This window comes from Globicephala melas, chromosome 17 (genome assembly GCF_963455315.2).
Source record: "Globicephala melas chromosome 17, mGloMel1.2, whole genome shotgun sequence".
In the NCBI taxonomy this organism is placed as follows: domain Eukaryota; kingdom Metazoa; phylum Chordata; class Mammalia; order Artiodactyla; family Delphinidae; genus Globicephala; species Globicephala melas.
In genome coordinates, this window is record NC_083330.1 from 41,065,327 (window position 1) to 41,086,067 (window position 20,741).

The 20,741-nt window shown below is 39.8% G+C and overlaps 1 protein-coding gene across 2 annotated transcripts in view; it reads left to right on the forward strand.

Annotated features, from left to right (window-relative positions):
- The window catches only part of CPQ (carboxypeptidase Q), a 465,142-nt gene that overhangs the window by 442,335 nt on the left and 2,066 nt on the right, over positions 1 to 20,741 (forward strand). The gene's annotated exons all lie outside the window — the stretch shown is intronic.

Below are 20,741 nucleotides of genomic sequence, written 5' to 3' on the forward strand. Positions count from 1 at the left end.
GGAGGCCTGACAGGAATCTCCAGAAGATGTCATTTTTGCCTACGGCTTCAGATCCAGAGTTTGGAAACCTGGCCTCACCTCCCGGGCTTCCTGTGGACCCTGCACTGGCAAATGGATATTCTGTTGAGTCTGATGCTCTCCAGTAGCTTGTGGATAGTTTTCCATGTTGAGCAGATGCCTTCAGTTATGGTTGACGCTACAAGCCCTCTTTGTTTATGTGTTTCTTAGGTTAAGTGACAGATGACACACTTTTCATCAATGAGTGGGAAACGTAGCAGTAATAATCCAGACTGATTTGTATTTGTCAATGGGCTACTCTTTCATCCATACCCTTTGATATTTTAATATAGTTGGGTTTAATATAGTTAGATTTTTCCACAAAATCATGAGGCCCTGTCATGTTCAAGTGTTGCTGAGACACTGGACAGCCCTCCTATTCTTATCCCTGGTCCCCTCCAGAGGAGGATCATTACCTCCAGGCATGCAGAGGTACCATTAGTGGTCAATTCATTCAACATATATGATTTAACAATCAGGGTGACCATTTGCCTGGGACTTTTCTGGTTTTAGCACTGAAATCCCTTAATTCCAGGAAACCCCTCAGTCCCAGGCAAACCAGGACAACTGGTCACCCGATCATCTTTCACGTGCTGATAGAGCCTGAAGAGACCCTAGAAATCACAGTGATTCCTTTTAAAATGCTGGTTAAAACCGAGGCCTCTTTATCAATTTATTTTCCTTCTGATTCACACATTCCCTGGATCGGAGGAGATAATTAAGTACTATGATTGAAGATGTAATCATCAGCATTAAAGAATAAAATTAAACAAAAGGGACTGCTGTGTGCCAAAAAAAAAATTTATAATCCAGATTGGGATTTGAAAATTAGATAGTCAGACATAAAGTGAATCACAAATCATTATCCTCTATCTGGATACTGTTTAGTACCCAAAGAGACCACTTCTAAAATGGTATCATTTCAGGAAGTTTAAAGAATGAAATACAATGAACATACTATCATTCTATCTAGTTATACAGTTTTTCTTCTGGAAAATGTTCACAATAATGTAAAGGCTTAGAAGACCAGCCTGGAAGCCAACAGATGACGGTTCTGGTCCTGGTTCAGTCACTAACAGACAACTGACTGCAGACAAGTCATTCAGCCTCCCCAGGTCCAAGCATTTTCACATCTAAAAATGCAAGTGTAGATAAGAACTTCTTATGGAACAGCTAACAGAGGAGAAATATGAGAAGTCAGGACATGTTGCAGTCTTCACACTACATTTACAACCATGCAGCCTTGGACAAGTGAGCTAGCCTCTTAGTTTTCTCATATATAAAATGGAAAGTCATTAATAGCCTACATAGCAGGGTTCTTGTGAAGACCAAATGATAATGCAAGAAGCAAGGACAAATGTCACATTCTACTGTCATGTAGTATCCCTTAGATCCTATGGTAGCATCTAACATGGGTCACAGTTTAGTGCAAGTGTTGTTAAACTTTTATATGTGGGCCAAGTCTGGCCCATCACCTGTTTTGTGTGTGTGTGTGTATTTATACATATATATAGACAGAGAGACAGAGAGAGAAGAGAGAGAGTCAGAGAGTCAGTCATCATAACCAGCCATGCTCATTCATTTACATTTATACACTGTGATAGCTTTCATGATACAACAGCAGAGTTGAATAGTTGTGTTGCCACAGAAACTGTATGGCCCACCCAATCTAAAATATTTAGCCTTTAGCCCCTTACAAAAATACTTTGCTAACCCTGATCTAGCAGAAAGGTTTCAAGATTGGTGTTCCAAGGTCCAGGATTCTCCTAGGTCCTATGTCACTGCATGATATCACACAAATGATTTACTCTCTTGTTCTCTGGTTCTCATACTCTTAAAAAGAGGGGAATACAAATCCAGCCCCTTTTTTCCTCATAGAAATGTTGTTAAGTTAGATAAGAAAAAAAAAGCATTGATTTATTTTTTTGTCTGAAGGAAAGATGATTTAAATTCAAAGTATTAGTCATTGGGTAGATGCTGTTAGATGATTCGGGAATGATGAATGGTGTGTTATTACTCTGTGATATTAGTTCCTTCATGTACCTCAGTGGGGGATTACTTAGGTCAGTGATAGCATACAGACCCCTGCATTGTGGTACCACATCAAAAGCTACAGTAATGCACCAGAACCTAATTTAATCACAGTATCCAGTCAAGAGAGAGAGTTTTGATTGCTTCTTTATCCCTTTATCCTCTGAAGACTATCATTAAACATTTACAAGACATGAACTTCAGATCATGCCAGCATCTCTGCTGGGGTCATCTAGAGCTGGCCATTTTAATCCAGGACCAAGAGAGAGGGGCCTTCAGGCCCACGATGAAGGACTACTCCCAAGACAGAAGAGCAGTGGTAGTGGTAACACATGGGCCGGTTTGCAGAGCAAATACCAAAGATATTTGTCTACGTTAAAACTTTAATTCGTATTTGATTCTTGGACACGTGACTGATACCCAGGCTGTTTAAGCACATACACAAGTGAGTAACAGACCTTTGCCTAACACATGTAAATATTAGAACCTCCTCTTTCCCAAGAACTCCCTCAAAGCCCCAGGGAGGATCTCCCTAAAGGAGCAGCTCTTAATATGTCTCAAAGCAGCCAGCTAAGGAGGCCAAGCCTAGTCTTTGAAAGTAACATTGGCTCAGGTGCAGCCCATTACAAACCCTACATACAAAACTCTGGATTTATGGCATAGATAAATTAGTGGGCAATCATTTGCTCTATAAAAGGAGTCTTCACTTTACAAGCAGATTCACTGCCATGTTCCTCTAAGTGATCTATTGCCAGTAGTGCATTTCTAATAAAATCTCATTGTTAGAAATGCAGCCCACATATGCTTTTTCATTGCTAACCTAAATGGAAATGTGAAGAGCAGGGTGCATTTATAGTCCCCTTAGATCTTAATATGGCTTTTGTCAAGGTCCTTTGTTCTCATGCTAGGAGCTTGATGTTACTTGTTACTTATGATTGGCTAGGAGAAATGGAGGTCCATGATTCTTTTTTTGTTTTTTTTTTTGCGGTACGCGGGCCTCTCACTGTTGTGGCCTCTCCTGTTGCGGAGCACAGGCTCCGGATGCGCAGGCTCAGCGGCCATGGCTCACGGGCCCAGCCGCTCCGCAGCATGTGGGATCTTCCCGGAGCGGGGCACGAACCCGTGTCCCCTGCATCGGCAGGCGGACTCTCAACCACTGCGCCACTAGGGAAGCCCCATGATTCTTTAGTATAACAACAATGAAACAATATCATGTGGTTTTATTGACTAACTTAATCTGATTATCTGCATGAGATTCCAAAACAGTGAAGGAATCTTTACTTTTTTCACAGGAATAAGCTACCTGGTCTTTTGAAGACAAGTCATTATAATATTAGCAACAGAGTAATATTAAGCATTATCATATGCCGAGCAGTATTCTAACTCACTGAAGCTCAAACAAACCCAGAAGCTAGGTTATTACCATTCCTATATTATAGATGAGAAAATTAAGGCACAGAGAAGTAAAATACCCTTCCCCATGTCACAAGCTAATACATGCAGTCAGGATTCAAACTCAGTGAGGCTGGCTTTATAATTTGTGCTATTAACACTCTGCTATATTGACAAGTAAAGCAACTGTCAGGGGCTGAAATGTAGGAGCATATGACATATTTTCTACCTTCAAGAAGCTAATAAGTATATCTGCTTCCAGCCTTAAGAGAGAAACCTGGACTTGCCCTTGCCATAAAAAAAAAAAAAGACTAGAAAACTAGACAAAACATGTCAGACAACTAATTCATCCATTGGACAACAGGAAGGTGAGGACTGTGATTCCTGGGGTAAAGAAAACAAAAGAAGACCCCTGTGATTGCCCCAGTTTTCTGCCTAAAGGCATATTTGGGGTCATGGAGCAGGGAGGGAAAATCCAAGCACAACACAGGAGTCTCACTAAGTTACAGGGATGCAGATTAGAGTTCAGGAAGCCTGAGGCAGCTGTGTTTTGTAGGACGGAGTACCAGAGCAAGGAGCTACATAGAAAAAGAACTCCAGAAGTCTGCATAAGGGTCTCCTTGAGTCTTTGCTGCATAGGAAGCTGAGCATGTGTAGGGTAAAATTCCGCAAGTATCAGCACAGAACAGCCATCAGGGAGCTGGAGACTGGACAATTCCCAGAGACCTCAGGGCTGGGAAATTTTTGAATTTTGATCAGCCAAAATGGATCAAACTTGTTGAATATGTGGTACATTCAACAGAACAAAGAATAAATGAAACAAATGCAAAACAAATAACAAGATGGTAGACTAAAACGCAAAGCATATCAGTAATTACATTAACATAAATGGACTAAACCCTCTGATTAAAAGATAGGGACGGTCAAACTGACCAAAAAAAATGAGACTTAATTATATGCTATTTGCAAGAAGCACACTTTAAATATAAAGACACAAGTAGGTTAGAAGTAAGTGGGTGGATAAAAGATATACAGCAAATTCTGAACATGTGAAGCCCATAATAACTGTACTATCCATAAAAGTAAGTATCAAAGAATATTATTATAGAGAAAAAGGGACATTTTATAAAGATAAAATAGTCTATTCATCAATAAGGCATGTAAATCTTAAATGTGAATGCTCTCAATAACAGAGCTTCAAAAATACATAAAGAAAAAAACGACAGAACTGGGCTTCCCTGGTGGCGCAGTGGTTGAGAGTCTGCCTGCCGATGCAGGGGACGCGGGTTCGTGACGCGGAGCGGCTGGGCCCGTGAGCCATGGCTGCTGAGCCTGCGCGTCCGGAGCCTGTGCTCCGCAACGGGAGAGGCCACAACAGTGAGAGGCCCGCGTATCGCAAAACAAAACAAAACAAAAAAAAAAAGAAGGAACACGAGGGAACTTTTAGCAGCAATGGGAATGTTCTACAACCTGATTGCTGTGGTAGTCACGCAGGTGTGTACATGTCAAAACTTGAAGAATGTGCACTTAAAATGGGTATATTTTATAGTATGCAAGAAGGTAATCATTTGTTGTGTAAGCAATATTAGCACTTACTATTATCTAACTCTTTCCCAAGATTATACAGTACTTTGAATTCCTTTAGTTCATCTGACAAGTAGGAGATTAGCATGGGTTATCTTGGTCTGATCGAACATCACAATTGGAATTGACCTTTACATCCCCTGAGCTTTTACAGAACTTTGGATCTCATGTTTTAGCTCTTGGTGTGCATTTCTTAGCTCCCCTAGTTGGCCTCATAAAGGGCAGGAGCTTGGTACAGCTATAACAGTTCTTTACTTAAAACTTTCCCCACAGCTCATTTTGTGAATGTAGTTAATGTTGAATGAACGTATTACTGGAGAGCAATTGGGATGGGCTACTTAGGAAAGTCCCGAGTTTCCTGTCAATAGAGGTGTTTAAGAGAAGACTAAACAACTGTATATTAGAAATGTTGTAAAGTGATTCAAACATCAGATGATGTTTGGACTAGAGAAGTTCTTTCCCTGCTCTGATTTATGTAAAAAGAAAGCTTCCAAGGGGATGCAGTGTTTCTCCATAGAGAAAAGAGATTCTAAAAAGTAAGAGGGACAGTGGCCATCCTGACAATCCCCTGACCACAGATAGAGTGGGGTTCGCCCTAAACCAACAGAGTGGGATTCAACGCCTGTTACCAAGAATGTGAGGTTGAATTATAAGCAAGGGAAGGATATAATTTTGGAAATGTACAAACCAGATATTCTGTTATGAAATCTAATAGGAGTTTCAAAATACACGGGTTCATGTGAGAAGTTCCATGGAAAGAAAAGATCGTGGTGATGTGGGCATGAATCACCTGAGGATGGCTGATTCATGGAATTGCCCTTTCACTCCACTCTGTGAGGGCAAGACTACCCACTCCTGAGGACCTTCATCCTTAAGATGAAGGAATGAATTCAGCACAAGGTCTGCACATCCTCTCATCAGACTCCTTTGCTTATCATTGTCATTATAACCTTTAAGTCTAAGTTTACTCATCTGTCCAATGAGAATAATAATAATTAGAGAACCATCATGAGGATTTGATAAGATCATGCATGTTTAGTTAAGGCCATGACACACAGAAAGTACTTAGTAAATCCTGGCTATGAAAATGGCCATCATTAAACAGTATGTCATTGTACATTGCCAGTTATCCAGAGACAGTAAGTAGGAGAACCATCTCCAGTCTCTGTACCACGCCCAGAGCGAAACAGCCTGTGCCGCCTTCTAACACGCTCATGAACAATCTCTACTGCGTTAAAATCAGAAACTTGGGGAGAATGAGTCTTTCTCCTTTTTAAGTTTTATCTGTAGAGTCCCGAGAAGTTTTGGATGTAATACTTTATTTTCCAGTCAACCTCATTTCTACGGAGGTGTATTCTACTAGATTGAAAGTTCTATGAAATTCCGTGAGAGCAGACATCTGTGAGTTACACGCATCGTTGTTTGCCCAGGGCCTAGCAAGGTACTTGGCATTTAGTAGGAGCTCAGTAGATATCAGATGAATGAATATGATCTCCTTTCCAAAAACCTTATATACAAGTCACGTTTGACAGAACCCCTAAGTGGCTGCCTTGCCATGCAGCAATGAAGCAAGGTTCGTACATTGAAAGTGTAACTGTGATCCTACTGAGTAGTCATTTAACCTAGTTACAGCCACTGGGAGATTGTTTCTCAGCTGCATGAAATTAACAAGGAACTAATTCATGCTTCATGTTCCCTGTTCTTCATAATGAGGTCTTCTTACTAGTTTAATTAGTTAGTAAAGGACAGCATTCTCTTCTTTCCACCTTTTGTCAAGAATTCTAAAGACTTTAAGAAAAATGACTCAGGAGGTGAAACAGCAGGACTCCTGGTATTACTTATAAACTCTGCGCTCGAAACTATTTCAGGGTCTGTAGCAGCGAATCTCAAGCACCATTTACCTTGTCCCATGATGCCGGAGTTTTGAGTATAAATGATGGAGCAGCTAATGACATGTTGGCCCACAAAGCAGCATTAGCTTCCTTTATCATCATCAGCCTTTTTTAAAAAAAAAAAACCCACAGAAATGTATACATTGCAGTTTATCTCACCACAGAAGCATTTAATCAAATGTACTGTAATTATATTTTGAGTGGCTACTGAGAATATTCACTGTTTCTTCATTATAAGGATTGTCCTAAGAATTACATTAATGAGGGTGAACCATAATAGCATTGGGAATTTAGCTGCGTTTAAATGTTAAATTTACATCTCAGCCTTGTAGATTCCCTATTAATTGGTAGCTATGGGCCAGGATCTTTTCATGAGCATTGGCATTTAATGGATATTCCTTGAATTGGTGTTTTACTTTAAGTGAAATGTGTGTTTGCATTAAGAGCATATTCATTTCCCAGTCTCCTTCTTATACATTTGTTTCCTTTGTTTTGGAATCCACAAAGCTTTGCATGTTTAGCTCACTTTTTTCCCTCACTGCATAACGACTTTCAGAAGGTTAAGTTTTAAAAGGTTTTGTGTGTAAAAAAAAAAAAAAAATTGCATCCCTTTAGCAGATAGTCAATTAATGGGGCTGCATTTAGCTGCCAAATGGGAACCTGCCAGGTGACCAAGAAAGGAAGAGGTTATTTGCGTAAATAAAATGAAAGCATATTAGAATAACTGAGCCAACATCCACCAAATTTTTCACCAGTGTCAACCTCGAACTTTACCTGCTTCATTTTCAGAATTATGGTTTGAAGCCAGGACTATTCACCATGTTTCTATTTTCCTTGTAGTTCTTTCCTCAGAAGTGGAGGAAAGTTGACTAATACTTTGCAGCTTTAGCCAAATAGTTTGTGATCTTCCTGTAACCCACTGACTTACACAAAAGCATGGACACACTTATTTTGGATAAATCCATGCTATGTGACACATAAACAAACAATAAAGAATTGAAAGGAGTCTAGAGGCACTCAGTCCCAGATCAATTTTCTTCAATGTCCTGAGCGGCCATAGCATTTTTCTGGCCATGATTACATGTTATTCATTAGTATTACCTTTTATTATATTTTTAATGCTATATCTTTTCAGATGGGTTTTTTTTTTTTTTTGTAGCAGTTGTACTTTCTTCTGTATGGTTCCTATCTTCTGTGATACAACTTCCTGTGACCTTCACGCTGTCATATCCAGAAATGAAGAAGCCTATCTTGGTGCAGACTCTCGGTCCATCTAGCCCATAATTCTACTGCTGACAATGGCCCCCAAGGCCATTTTGTGGAGGACTTGGCTGCCCACCTTGACATGATCCCTAAGATTTTAGGTGCACAGTCTAAAATAATCCCATTTCTCTTTGTAACCTAGTATGGCTTAATCAGCTGTGAATTTAGCTAGATCCCTTTAAAAGGACAAGTTTAGCCTGTCCTACCTACTGGGGAGTGGGTGGGGGGGCAGGATGGAGGGAGGGTAATGGAGATCCACAGTGTAACTGGAAGGGCCATTACAGGTTCTCAAGACTGATTTCAGTTCCAAATAGTGATACCGATCCTCAGGTGGACTGTCTTCTAGAGAAATACCCGCTGCTTCTGTTCTTTGTCTCATAGCCAGTTAATTCTCTATCCACAGCAAAACATTCCTTTCCATCCAATAGCAACTCAACCTTTTTGATTGTCAGTATAGTTTTATCAGTGTTTCTTTGAATGGGTAAAATACCCCCCTTCTCCTTGCTTACAACTTTCTTAAACCTTTTTAAAGATTGTAAAGATTGTGAAAACAAGCCAACTCTTCCTTTTATTAAAAAAACTATGATCTTTTTTCCCTATAGACTATGAGCTTAAGTGCTTAATAATAAACCTCTTTTAAAATAAATTTTATAAATCCATCAGCTTGGCCACATGGCAGTGATAATCAATCACTATTCAGAGGTTCATAGAGTCTCCCTTGCAACCTCTCTCATGGATGAACATCTTCCTATCGACCAGTTGGCCTCCAATACCATAGTCATTTGCAGTGGCTCTCTCCAGCTCCACCATGATCCCCAGGCATTCCTGCCATGCACCTGCCAACCAGCCTTCCAGAATTATCATAGTTCAGTAGAGGAAGTAGGTCTAGAACAGCATGTCCACGTAGTACTTCCAACTTGTCTCATTCCTTTGTGTCTGCTTGCCAGCAGAATGGGAGGTGGCAAACAGACACAAAGGTTTCTATCTATCGATACTAACATCCGCCTTCCACTCACAGTGCCTTTGTAACCTTTATGTATCTGTAGCCAGAAATCAAAATCTGCCCATTTGCACACAATTATGGAAAACCATGTTGATTTTAAGGCTTTCATTATAAAGTTCACCCTGGAAACAATCTTTAGAGTCTTTCCAAGTCTGAAGACCCATATGCATTGAATGTTCTCACAGTGTGCTCTGTCAGAGATAGTTTTTACTGATGTTCTCTTAGGAGCATCGTTCCCCAGGTATGGAGAGAACTGCCGAAAGGCCTTTACAAGGAGTCAGGCTGGCTCAGGTAGGTGGGAGCGTTATTGACTACAGGCCATGAAAGAAGAGTGGGCAATAATTTCTGTATGGACAAAGGGAGAATTATAAATTGGGACTGACATATAAACATGAGTAAGATTCAAAAATTCCCCCTCAGAAGAAGTGTCAATATTAGTTTGAGTTACAAAACAAGGTAGAAGGAGAGAGTGGTATAGATGTTTCTTTATAGCTACATATGGAAGCTATGACTAGACATGCACACACATAAAATTATAAACTCAAAGATAAGGAACCAATCATATATGAATGTGATTGTACTTTTAAGGTTTATAGGTGGGTGGTATTAAATTATAATTTTCTGAAAGGCAAAATCATGACTCTCATGTGGAAGGTGTGAGGCAGGTCAGGGGAGAAATTAGGGTATTAAGGGGTGGGTACATGTTGAAGACAAGTCCAATTTTATATACACACAGATGTGCATATATATGTTTTTATATAGAGACATATATACATTCATTTATATTAATGTGTGTGTGTGTGTATAAAATTTGTTTTTATTTTCCCCCCAATCCTCCTCATAATTGGGGACCATCCACTACCCTAAAGGGAGAAGGCAGAAGACCAGCCCTTATGTTGGTGACCAGTTTGCTCAGTGCTGTCAGAGTAATCATGGGTAAAATCATGGATGGGGACTGTGAGTCGCTGAACTTTTGAGAAGCAACATGAATGTGATTATTCATTTAAGGTTGTAGATGGGTGGTATTAAATTATAGTTTTCTAAAAGCTGAAATCATGATTCTCATGCAAATGAAAAATGAACACATGTCAAAGATTTTATTCAATTCATTCATTTATATGGGAATCAGTAAGATATTCACACCAAAGAGCATTTGAGAAACTGAATTTATGTAATTTAATAAGTATTAACCTAAGATTGCTAGGTTAGATTAAAACTGCTTAACTGGTTAATGTCTTAGAGGCCAATAAACTGTAACCTTTGGAAACAACTGTTCTATGGGACAGAAATAATTTTCATCTAGAAAAAATGAAATAGACTAAATATCTATGAGTTAACATATAACGTCACCAAGTCTGGGACCTTTAATCAGTAGTAAGCAGTGAGTCAAACTAAGTACGTTGTCCTACAGAATCTTTGCATGGACTTTGCCCTGAATGACATTGATAGGATGTGCTGCCTTATTTTCAAGTTGTGGATAATTTCCATAACAGTGGTGAAAAGTAGAGGAACATATTGAATAGTACATAATAGAGTGTTTAGCTCTCAGCTTATATGTGAAATATCCCATGTTTTTGGTAACAAGACTCTTCTTATCATTCCCCAAGGCAGCAGCTGAGAGAAGAATCCCCAGAAAATAGGATTTACTTAGCAAAATTGCTGTAGAGAGGGAGAATGAAGCCAGTATTTAGCTCTGCTTTTGCCCCATTAGATATTTAACGATTCATTCATTTATCCATACAGTGATTCAACAAACATTTATTGAGCATCTACTGCCTGCCAGGCTTTGGGGAGTAGAGTGAAAAAGACAAAGTCCCTTCTAGTGGGAAAGACAAGCAGCAAATAATGAAATCATTACAAGAATAATAATATAGTTTTAGGTAGTAGAAGAGTGCTGTGAAAGGTAGGGGCGGGGAAGAAGCAGGGTAAGAGGATAACAAATGATTAGAGGGGAGGGGTGGGTTTTAGATGGGATGGTTGCAAGCTCTTAGGAGAATTGGCAGGCCCTGCAGTGTGTGGCCCAGCAAGAGCAGGGGGCTTGGTGTCAGGAGAGGCTCTGCTATCCATCTTCTGATAGGTAGTCCCAGGCTGCCTGAGCCCACTGTCTGAATATGATTACATCTTCACTCTAGTTCATGGCCCAGGATACCTCCAGTTTGAGTTTCCATCTTCTTGTCATGAAGCAAAGTAAGGATGGGGGACCAGAGCTGCGAGTGGAGCAAACAACACACACAGTTCGCCACTGGGGAAAAAGCTGTTACAGATGTCCTGCTTTAAGGCAGGGAGAGAAGGCTCAGCAAACTGGTTAGGAGCATTGTTTTCAGATCAGACACAGCTGGCCTTGAATCCTACCTCTACTGCTTTGGCTGTGTGACTTTAGTTACTCAAATCCATTTTCCATCTGTTAATGACGCATAATGATCACTCCCTCATGGGGTCACTTGGAAAATTAAATGAAATCATCTCCAAAAAGCCCTAGGCACACAGGAGGCCATCAACAAATTGTATTTTTCCTGTTAGTCCCACATTTTGAGAGTCTGTAGTACCATCTTCCTATAGCAGTCATTAATTAGTCTTATTACAGGTGTACGGTTCTTCAACTTTATGGAAAGATGAATCATTATCACAGAGTTTAGGTACATGTGAACTGGAGGTCCTCCAGGTGTGTTGGTGTTGACCCATGTTCTGTGGTCAAAATTATCCAGCCAACAATGCAAGTTTTCCAAAGAGATGGAAGGTGCGAGGCCTTAGTGGCACACCTGAAACCTTTCAGCACAGGCTTGGAAATTCTTGGGTGAGAATTTAGAAACTAAAATTATAATACTTTTCATGGAGCTTTGATCTGGGACGTTTTTCCATTTCCTGTCTGTCCTTTCCTTTCCTTTGTTTTACTGTTCTTTCCTTTCCCTCTTATAAGTTGCTTTCTCTTCTGGAGAGCTATGGGTTAGGAAGCTATTAATTAGCTGCGTCTCACTCTAATTTTCGATGAGATTTAATATAGTAGGGATAAAACTGCCCCTTTGGAAAAGAGAGATTAAATGTCGGCAAATTCCTTGATTTTCTAATTGTTTTGGTAATAATGTTTTTTCATTTGATAACGTTGCTGAAAGAAATAATAATTTTAATTAAACTTTAAATGTAATTTTTTATTTTATATATCCTAGGGAGACTAAGTTTTCTTGTAGGGAATAAGTTAAGACCATAACCTTCTTCTCTAACCTCATAATTATTATGATCAGGAAATGTCTGTAATACATTACATTGTAATTAAATTGCATACCCCAGACTGTGCAAGATCTGTTTATAAAGGACAAATGGATTTTCCACAGCTGCTTGCCTGTGAGTGCATCCTTCGTGAAACATTGCGGCAGCCAATGTATGCACGGAAATAACAGACTTGAATTTAAATTTTCAAAGCTTTCAAATGTCTTTCAAAATCTTCTCATAACATGAATTGCTTAATTTGTGTACATGAAAACCCACTGATTACATATGAATGAGAGTCAACCTACAATAAGAGGGGGCTATGAGAATCTTTGTGTATTTATCCACCCATCTCTTCAGGAATTAGCAGGTATTCATTTAATCTTGTTCTGATATCCTGCACAGGCTGCACAGATCCCCGTCATTACAGGGATCGTTCTGTGAAGACTGGAATCTTCCGTGAACAGTACGGGGCAGGTCAGGTATTTCTTACGATATTCATTGGACCATCTTCACCCAGTCACACAGCTGGGAAATATTTTGTGAGATGAATGTTTACAAAAGAAAAAACAAAAGGATTCAGAGAGGAGAGAGAAGAAGGGGGAAGAGAAGGATGAGAAGGAAAAATAATCCAAACATGGGTCAAGGCGGGGTCACATAGAATAGACCTCATGGTCCAACTGTTCCATCTTTAAGAATAATCATCAGAACTTTGATTGATTAAATAAGTATTTTAAATCCTTCAAGTTGTATTGAAATGATCATGCTGTTGTGGATATACTGGGTTAACCTTGTGGATACGTAATATCTTATAGTAAAGTATTAGCTGAGTGCTTACTCATCCTCACCAGCATCTTGAACTCAGGTATCATTAGCCCTCACTCATTCACGAGGAAACTGAGGCTGAGTGGCCTTACGTGATTCTCCCAAATTCACCCAGATATTAAGCAGAGGAGTTTGAATTGGAACCCGGTTCTATCTGACTCTAACCCCTATGTTCTCTCAGCTGTATCTCCCCGTCTAGGCCAAATTTCTCCTTGACTGACAAGCTCAAGGATACGTCTTCACATCCTTAAATTCCAAATCTCCCTTAGAACTAATTTCCTAAAGGTGAACTGTCCTAATCATGCTGTAATTTGTTTCCAAGGGGTGAATATTAGCCTTCAGAGCAGGCTCCTCCCTACCAGCTTTCACCTTCTAAAATTCATTTCATTTGATTCCCTACCTGTCAGAAGATACTGTGCAATTTATCCCTAAGGACAGTTAACATTTCCTCCGCCGCCCCCCACCTTGTGATGTCAGGCGCTCTCAGAAATTGCAATGCAGGCTCTCCCTCAGTGCTGGTCTTTTCGATCAGTGGCTGTCACTGACAAAATGTCTCCTTGGAACTGCAGAGACAAAGCTGTAAGGCTGCCAGCAGGCCTGCTCTCCCATCTCCTGTGGCTATCATCAGTGTTCTCACTGGTGGTACCAGATCTTCTGGAGTTGTTTCAGTTTTGTCCGTTGCTCATGGGAACTTAGATGATCGCTGAGGAAATGCTTTCCTTAAGTCACTAGTTTTAAAGGGAGGCAGCCAAATTCCCAGCCATCTGGCAGTCAGTTTCTTTCAGTCTGAGACAGGGAATTTCAGAGGCCTTGAAGAGGGCATGCACAAATATTTCTTGCTTCTATTTTTTCAATACGGAATTTGGAGTCTTGTCTGTCAGCCATCATGCTGCGTCTTTAGGAAACTCTAAATGGGAGGGAACCAGCCCCTAGCAAGCTGCACTTTGTCTCTTGGAATTAAATGTCCTTTTCTGTTTCTTGAAATCCACAGTTCTGATTCATCTTCTATCTGCCCTCAGTGACTTCCGTTCTTTGAACTCCTTGACTTTGTCCTTAACTTGTGGATGAATTTGACATCCAGCTGATGCTCTCTGGGATCCAGAGAGCACATCCTGCTCACCGGCTGCCACTAGTTCTAAAATGTCATGGTTTCTGTTAAAATGCTTCTAGCTCCTACCAAAGTAAACACACAGATTTGTCTCTCTCGGGTTGTGCTGTGAGTTCATGGCGTAAAGTGTCTTCTGGTTTAAAAATGGACCACTGGGCTTTTCACTGGAAGTTTGGTTATCTTTGTACACATGCTTTCCAGAGAACTTGAGAGGCTGGGTTATCATCATCTGGCCCTGGTCTTTGTCACCTGTCCCCCAAACTGTACTTCCTTCCTAGCCGTCTCCTCACCACCACGATTGTTTACAGAATTCTACCTCCACATTTTTCTGGAATGTCTCCCTAAGGTGCAGCTCCCGTCTCCCCACCTTCCTGCCCATTGGCCCCCAAAGCCTTCCCATTTATGAACTGTGTTCAGTCTGTTTTCAGCCTTATTTAGGAACTTTCCAAGATGACGTTAGTTGCCAACTTTCTCTGCCTGTAATTAACCCAAGTTACCCACACATAATGCTCACACGTTCTATTCACCTGGAATATCCGTGTCCCCACCTCGGTCTGTTGACAGCCTAAGTACTTGTGCTAGATATTCTCTTGTACCACTCCTTATCAATCCTCACCTTTCTCTACCCTATACTGTGCCGTTGGAGGCTAACGGTTATGGACTGCCCTCTGGCTTATGATTGGGTTTGGCCAAGGGAGGCCTGTAGGATATGAGAGGCACCAGCAGGGGACTGATTCCCTGGCTTCAAACAACCACAGCTCCTCTGGTGACCCTCTCCAGCAGATACAACTGCAGCTACAGCTGCTTTCTTCTCTGCTTTTTTAGGCCTAGGGGTGGAAATGGCCTCCCTTGCTTCTCCTTTAGCATCCCTTATTGGTTTTATTTAACCCTGACCACTCTTCGTAAATAATCCTTTCATTAAATTTTCCAAGTTATCTGCTTGGAGTGTCCCATCTGTTTCCTACAAGGGCTCTGACTGATACAGCACCCCCAAGGCCCAGTTCACTTATACACTTCTCTGATTTCATTCATTCATTCAACAAATTCACATTCCTCGTCTGTTTGTTTGGTGTTACGTTATAGGCATTGGTGACAAGAGTGGAGAACAAAACAGTGGCCTTGCCTTCAGGGAAATTACAATATAGTGGGGAAAACAAATGTGAAACAAGCAGTTATAACAAAGAATGGTGAAGATTACGATAGGAGAAGTATGGAGAGCACGCAACAAGGGGACCTAGTCTGGGGTCAGAGAAGGTCATTCAACTACATAAGGTATCCACTATTTTTTGTCCTTTGCCCATAGCACTCAGTGCATTCTGATTGTGTTATTATTATTTGTGGACACATTTTCTCTGCCTCTACTGCAGAATAAGCTTTTGAGAGCAGAGACTGTCTTTTTCACCTTTATGTCTTAGCCCACTGCCTAGAATGTTGTAGGAACTCAAGTATTTGTCCAGTTGAATCGGACTGAACTTTCTGAACACTTATGAACCTCAGCTCCAGCCCACCCACTGAAGGTTGTACATTATTAGGCTGGATAATGGTGAGATCCCACCCTTTCAGAGCTATCAGAACAACAGAAAACATGTTTTACTAGTTGAAAAAGAAAAATCACTGAAGAGGAAGAGCCTCCTCAACACAGGTGAAGGGTTTGGTAGATGTTATCAACCTAATACACCCTGTTTCGGATATTTGCTGACAGGCATTGGAGTCATTAATTGTCAGGGTTGAGAGTTGAGCTTTCTTTTATGTTTGTTTTGCATCACTGGCTTGTGTTGTGTTTGATAGCAACATAGCTGAACTCAGTGTGAAATATGAATGAATGGAGGGAAATCCATGTCCTACTCCAGAGCAAGGAGTCTGGGGAGATAAGTAGGTACAAAGTTTTTAAAACTTTGTTTTAAAAAAGCTTTTAAAACTTGGGTCAGCGTAGAGAAAATCTGGACAGCATCCTGAGGCAACAGAGGGCTCAGGAACAAAGAGCAGGAAGTAGAGGATTGGGAGAAGAGAACTCTGGCAATGTGGTAGGCCAGAAGTTCTCAGACAGACACCTAGCTCCCCCTGCCAAAAATAATTGTTCGATAAAACAATAACTCTTTCTATAATACATGGCTTAGTAAGGCAAAGTAAGGGAATTCCTCTGGGGTGAAAAATGATGAAGTGAGAATCTGTAAGAGGTAAGAAAACTCCAGAGCCTTTGTCTAAGGGTATCTGCCAATCCCTGTTCTCCTAGAGCATGGGTTTTAATGAGGCGTGAGTGTGTCTGGGACAGGAGACAAAACCTGGAGCCCCAGTGTCCTTGTATAAGGTATTGATTAACTTTAAATAAACATGTAAGTCATATGAACATCTGAGGTCTCCACTGAGAGAACTGAAAGAAAGTGTGTAACTTCCAAATGAGTAGAGTTGGGGTGGGGGAAGGAATGATAGGAGGAAGAAAAAAAATCAACACAAAGGAGAGCAAGAAAGAAAAGGGAAAAAAGCAAACTTAGAAAACAAATGGACAAATAGAAAGTAAAAACTAAGATGAAATAAATGAGTCCAATTTAACAATAATCACGAGCTACACAAATGAATTATAATCTCCAGTTAAAAATCAAAGATTGTTAGACTAGATTTTAAGAATTCAACTTTAAACTATCCGTAAGAGAAACCCCTATAAATATAAGGACAGAGGCAGATTGCAAGTAAATTGATGGGAAAAGACATACAAAGAATGAGGTTAAAAAAAGGAGATATAGCTATATTAAATATTACGTAAAACTAGACTTCAAGACAAAAAGCACTACTGCAAATGGCGAGGATGACTACATATTAATAAAGATGTTCAAGCTGGGACAAAGTGAGAGAGTAGCACTGACATATATACACTACCAAATGCAAAACAGTTAGTGGGAAGCAGCTGCATAGCTCAAGGAGATCAGCTCTGTGCCTTGCAACCACCTAGAGGGGTGGGATAGGGAGGGTGGGAGGGAGACGCAAAAGGGTGGGGATATGGGGATATATGTGTACATATAGCTGATTTTCTCTGTTATACAGCAGAAACTAACACAACATTGTAAAGCATTTATACTCCAATGAAGACGTTAAAATAAATAAAGATGTTCAATTTACCAGGAAGATGTAATTCTAAGTTTATGTGCTCCTAAAAGAATAACTTTGAAATATATAAAAAAGAAATTGCTGGAACTACAAGAAAAATAAACACATCCCAAATCACAGGTCATTTTCACACATCTCTCTCAAAATTGATAAACCAAATAAAGAATAAATCAGTAAGGAGTTAACAGATTTGAAGAATACAATTAACAAGCTTATTTTAATGCACAGACACAATACACTGAAAGCACATTCTTTTCAACACATGTAACATTTATAAAATGGATCATCCAATAGGCCATGGAGAAAAATCTCAGCAAAACTCAAAGAATTTGTATCATATAGCCCACATTCTCTAACAGTTAAATTGGAAGTCAAAAATGAAAAAATAACTAAGGAAACCCCATACCTTTGAAAATTAAAAAACACATTCTAACTCATGCATCAAAGAAGAAAATCAAAGTAGGACTTACTAAATATTTAGAACTAAGTGATCATGAAAATGCTCATCAGAACTGGTGGGATATAGAGAGCTAAAGCAGTAATAGGGGAAAGATTGTAGTCTTACTGCTTATGTCAGTGACAAGGAAAGTGTGCAAAGTAATAAACTGAGCATTCAAGTCAAGAAGTTAAAAAAATAAAAGTGAATCAACCTAAGAATAAGGAGGGAAATAATAAATGAGTAAAAATCAATGAAAGAAAACTGCTATACATTAGAGAATGTACCCCCAAAACAAGATTGTCTCTCTTTTTATTGAAAGAGTAACACAGCTGACAAACTGCTGGCAAGATTGATGAACAAAAAAGAGAGAAGACTCTAATAACCAGTATCAGGAATGAAAAAGCGTACTCCCTATAGGTGCCGCAGACATAAACAAAGATAAAAACAGGATATTACTGACAACTTTATGCTGATTATTGAATATTTGGAAAAACTCACACATTCCTAGAAAAGTGTAATTTCCAAAGTTAAATCAAGAAGAAACATAAAACCTGAATAACCCAATAACCAGGATAAGAACTGAATCATTAGTTAAAATTCTTACCATAAAGAAAGTATCAGACCTAGATGGTTTTGTAAGGAGTTCTACAAAATGACCAGGAAATAAATCATTCTAATCTTACACAAACTATTCCAGAGTATAGAAAAAGAAGGACCGCTTGCCCATTTTATGAATCAGATATATATCCTTGATACTAAAAATGGAAAGCCACAAACAGAAAATGCAAATTTTTTTAAATGTATAATTTACAGTTGCAACAAAAAGTATAAGCCATGGAGGAAAGAAAACTAACAAAAGGCATGCCAAACTGTATTACAAAACGTCAAAGACATTACAGAAGACTTAATAAATAGAAACATATCAACACACCATTTTCATGGATAAAAACACAGTATCCTAATATAAAGATGCTAGTTCTCCCCAAATTGATACGTAGATTAACACAATTCCCATCAAAATCCAAAAATATTTTTCGTACAATTTTAAAATGATCCTAAACTTTATCTGAAAGAGCAAACAGTCAAGAATAGTAAGATATTCCTGAAGGAGAAGAAAGAGAAAGTGAGGGAACTTGCCCTGCCAGATAACGAGAATTAGAATGCAATGGTAGTTAAGATACTGTGATATTGTTTTGGGAATAGACAAACAGACCACTGGAACAGAATTAGAAAGCCCCCAAACAAAGCAACAAGGAAATCTGATATATGCCAAAATTGATACTGCAGACCAGCGGGGAAAGAGGATGTGTTAGCCAAATTTTGCTGAAACAACTAAAAATAAAAAAAGCCTACCCTACACCAAAATGGATTCCAATTCTAAATGAATGAAGAACTTAAAAATGAAAAGCAAAACTTTAAAAGTTTTAGAATAAGACCCCAGAGACTATTTTTGTGATATAAGAGTAGGGAGGATTTCTTAAACAAGATATAAAAAATAAAAATCATAAAGGAAAGGATTCATAAATTCAACTATATTAAAAGTAAGAACATCTATTCATCTAAATGCATGATAAACAGAGTGAAAAGAGCCACAAACTGGGAAGTGATTTATATAAACCAACGACCAACAAAAGATTAGTATCTAAAATATATCAAGAACGCCTACAAATCAATAAGAAAAGACAAACAAATCAATTCAAAAATGGGCAAGGGGGGCTTCCCTGGTGGCGCAGTGGTTGAGAGTCCGCCTGCCGATGCAGGGGACACGGGTTCGTGCCCCGGTCTGGGAAGATCCCACGTGCCGCGGAGCAGCTAGGCCCGTGAGCCATGGCCGCTGAGCCTGCGCGTCCGGAGCCTGTGTTCCGCAGCGGGAGAGGCCACAACAGTGAGAGGCCTGCGTACCAAAAAAAAAAAAAAAAAAAAGGCAAGGGGCATGAACAGGCATTTTCCAAAAGAGAAAACATAAATGACAAAAAATGCATATGTGAAAACATGCTCAGTCTCATTAATAATTTAAAAAATTAGGGCTTCCCTGGTGGTGCAGTAGTTGAGAATCTGCCTGCCAATGAAGGGGACATGGGTTCGAGCCCTGGTCTGGGAAGATCCCACATGCCGCGGAGCAACTGGGCCTGTGAGCCATGGCCACTGAGCCTGCGCATCTGGAGCCTGTGCTCCGCAACAAAAGAGGCCGCGATAGTGAGAGGCCCGCGCACTGCGATGAAGAGTGGCCCCTGCTCGCCGCAACTAGAGAAAGCCCTCGCACAGAAACGAAGACCCAACACAGCCAAAAATAAATAAATTAATTAAAAAAAAAATTAAAACCTTACGAGGTAATATTTCACACCTAGCAGATTAGCAAAACTTAGCCTGACAACACCAAGTGCTAGAGAGCATGTGAAGCAAGAGAAAGACTCATATACTGACAGTGGGAGGATAAACTGAAAAGGAAAGCATTTTGGACCTGCATGATGAAATTAAACACACATGTGGCTCTATAGCCCGGCAATTTCACTCCTACATTTAGACCCTAGAGAGTGTTGATTATATTTATTTGGTAGAACTATAAAGAAATACAATGAGTGGTTAATACGCAAGCAGAACAGGATAGTGGGCACCTCCCTCCTCTGGAGGGAGGAAAGGATCCATGGGGTGGGGTGGGGTGGGGTGGGGTGGGTGGGAGGGAGCTCATAAGATGGGCTTCAAAGGTACTGGTGATATTCTTGCATTGAATCATGGACATAACGTGAACTCTTATCTTGTCACCGTTTATAATATACATTATGTTCTCTACAATCTTATGTATGTATGGTACTATATTTCATAATAAAATGGTAAGTAAAT